General features: G+C 41.6%; 1 long non-coding RNA gene across 1 annotated transcript; it reads right to left on the bottom strand.

The window, feature by feature from the left end:
• Nucleotides 1-2,143: 2,143 nt before the first annotated feature.
• LOC116975855 lies at nucleotides 2,144-2,633 on the bottom strand. The gene is made up of 2 exons (XR_004412796.1): nucleotides 2,458-2,633; nucleotides 2,144-2,316 (listed from the first exon to the last, which is right to left on the bottom strand). It is a non-coding gene; the product is annotated as an uncharacterized LOC116975855 (long non-coding RNA).
• Between the last annotated feature and the right edge of the window lie 721 nt (nucleotides 2,634-3,354).

The raw sequence follows: 3,354 nt of genomic DNA, 5'->3' as shown, positions 1-3,354 counted from the left end.
TCTTTGTCCAGGCTGCACTTGCACCTGTAACAATCACTAGTCATGGAGGTGCAGTGGACACTGAATGCCCCTCTCCAGCGACACCTGAGCATGAAGATAGCCTTCCTTGGACAAAGGGCGGCATTGGGGTGATTGCTGCTTTACCCAGGAGCAGACAGACAAGAAAGTCTTCAACACACTGAGATCTGTACCAAGTGCCCAAAGATCCTGAGTGTGGATCTGAGTTACAGTCAGGTTGAGGAGTAGCTTTGTGGAATATTCAGAAGCGATTGATCGGCTCACAAATTGACAAGAACGTAGTGAGAACACAGAATTGCAGGCAGCAAGGAAACCTACATAACCTGCCTAAAGAAGCCGCTCCCAGAGGCGAAAGGCAGCGTAGTTTAGAAGGCAGAGATCTGCACAAGAAGAACATCTAGTTGTCAGGCAGTCCCCATGACATGAAGGTGAAAACGTTACTTTTATAACAATCAAACAGGTTCGCTTCTTAATAAACAGACAACTCACAAACGTTTGGTCGACCAGTTCAAAACCTTACTTATTATCGGCAGATGGAAGTGGTAAGGAACTCCAGTCAAGTGAGCAATACAGACACTTCACTGTCCACATTCCACTTCCCGAACAACAGAATTACATCGTATTATATAGTGTTTTTTTGTCACCTTAGCACATTCCACAAACATTAGTCATGGTCAGAGGAACAGAGAATAAAGGTTACTACAAGATGCGTCACATCAAAGGCATCTTGTCATATGGTACAAAGACTACATATCAAAGGCATCGGACATTTGGTGCAAGGTGTTTTACATATTAAAGACATCGGCCATTTGTCAATACCCCTTAGATCAATCTAGCTTCCTCTCTGCTTCCTTTCTCGTCAAATGGTAGACAAATGTTATAGCCATTCATTATCTCAATACACAGCAACCTGAGGCAAGCCTAGACTTGCCTTTCTGTATTAATCTACTGGAGAAAAGCCTGATTTGAGACTAAATATAAGCTGTAAGCTAGCCCAGGGACCAATTTAATATCTTCTTATATTTTTAACTTAATTCAGCCTTATCATTCCATCCTTTTATCAACATTTTGATAACAACTACAGTCCTTGCCGAGTACATACGAAAGACCATAAGCATCTCAGACAAATTAATAGTACAACTAGTAATACAATCAATCCATAGTGGACAATCGTTCCCCAAGTCCCTCCAAACATATTAAATGGCCACCAACCTCTCCCGGAGCTATATCATGGAATTCAGCTCCTACCTTCCTTATTTTAGCTACTTCCATTCTGACATGGGCGCCAAGTTGGTAATGTTGGAGGAAGCATCGGGAATAAAAGTACAACATTCTTAACCTATTATTGCACATGTCCCTCCTTTTCCTGCTAGGATAAAATCTAAGGCCATTCTGTTTTGTAATACTACAGTTCTCATGGCTACCATCTCAGCTGTCACCCCTTCTACCTCCTCCTGGGTTGCACTCAAGGAGACGGCAGTGGCATTAGCAAGTGTCTCTAAAGCGGAGGCCATAGTAATTAGTTCCCGTGACACTATTATACTACCATAGGATGGGAAGAGGATCATACAAAATTGCTCAGGCTTCGTTAGGCTTCGCTTGGAACTCCCCGTGTGCTGGTGTAACTGGTTCATGCTTCTCTTGTGTGGCACTGCATATGCAACATAACAATGCCCTGTCACAAACATACTGTTTCCCAAAAATACACTAGTGCCTTGTTTGTGGCAAAAACAGCTAGATTTAACTGGCCTTTGCGGCTCTCTTACTGTCTGTAGTCGGGGTATCTCTGCTGCGCTTGTCATGTTTGATTCCAATCTTGTTTAAAGGGAGGTGTGTACCACCCTTTAAATGTGGGTTAGTCCTCAAGTTTGCCATTCTGAAGAAAGTCCAGTCCATGTGGGCCACCCCAGAATAAAAGGAGGGTCAATAGCCCATTGTCCTTTCTTGTTTCCACAAACTGTTCACAGTCAATCAAATGTGTCCAACGATGATGATCTTCAATCTTCACAGCAGTTTATGCTGTTGGTAGCACTTGGTTGTTCCTTTCAACAGTCTCAATTTCTTCTTGTCCCAGCACATAGTCATCTTGTAGCCTTTATGGACTCGTCCCTGTGCTCACTGGTTATTAGCACAGATCCTCTAACCTGGGAATGCAGATATGGCAAGACATGGGTTAATTGCTGTCCATACATAATTAGTTAATTGCCATGGGCCTGTAGGTGGCTTCCCCCCACTCTCCAGGGGGTGGGCACAGCAGCCTTTCCTGTATCAATTAAAAAAGTTGTAAATCCTGTTTCTCTAGCTGCAGTTGAGTATTCATTCCAGCCACTAAAACTCTGCAGGTGATTTGGAAATGTGAAATCACCTTCCCTGTGAACTGAAGAAGGGTTTCGTCCCGAAACGATGCCTATTTCCTTCGCTCCATAGATGCTGCCTCACCCGCTGAGTTTCTCCAGCACTTTTGTCTACCTTTGATTTTCCAGCATCTGCAGTTCCTTCTTAAACACTTCCCTGTGAATTTATTCTTTAATCCGATTATCTCTGAAGAGGCTCTCCCCGCCTAAATATTCAATTCTCCAAATATGTTCTCTTCCCCAATCTACTTTATCTTCTCACAATTTTGCATGTACATTCATTTTTCCCTCACACAGCACATGCTTCAACACCTTTGTTTGTCTGCAGACAGTAATCTTGCTTCATTTGCATTTTAAAGGACAACCTCTGTTATCACATCAAAACAATCTTTCCCAAAAGAACTCACTCAGAATCAGTAATCAATAATACATTTTCTTTTTCTCTGTAATTTTGACATTTCCAATCTCATTTAACACTTTAATTGGGATGAGTCTCTTTTTGAACTTGGCTCAAATGATTTATAACAAGCAACACATTTTATCATTCTAGTATAGCTCCGCCCCCCATTCATGGCAGTTTCTTAAAGGGACACACCATAACCTGTCTGTTCATTTGCATGTTAAAGGACAAACTGTTCTTAAAGGGACACACACACCTTTGCTCTTTGCTTAAAATTTCACACATTCCACTTACAAAAAACATTGTTTTACAAGCAGTATATAATATTTCATCTTCAAAGACGTCTCCTTGTAATTTACTTTCCCTTTCTCTGACAAGACTTTTGTTTACCAGAATCCTGGTTACCAAGAATTTACAAGAAAAAAATTAAAAGCTGCCATGTTTTATTAGCTCAGACATTCCCTAGGGCGACTGATGCTCTGTCGGGTCACTTATATAGTCATTTCAGTGGGAGGACTGAGGTATGGTATTTTGTTGAAGCAAGAGAGTTAAGTTTGAAAAACTTGTATGCTGTGATTGGAC

Source organism: Amblyraja radiata, chromosome 8, assembly GCF_010909765.2.
Source record: "Amblyraja radiata isolate CabotCenter1 chromosome 8, sAmbRad1.1.pri, whole genome shotgun sequence".
Lineage (NCBI taxonomy): Eukaryota > Metazoa > Chordata > Chondrichthyes > Rajiformes > Rajidae > Amblyraja > Amblyraja radiata.
Note: the sequence above shows the minus strand (reverse complement) of the source record. Positions and strands in the feature narration are given on the sequence as shown.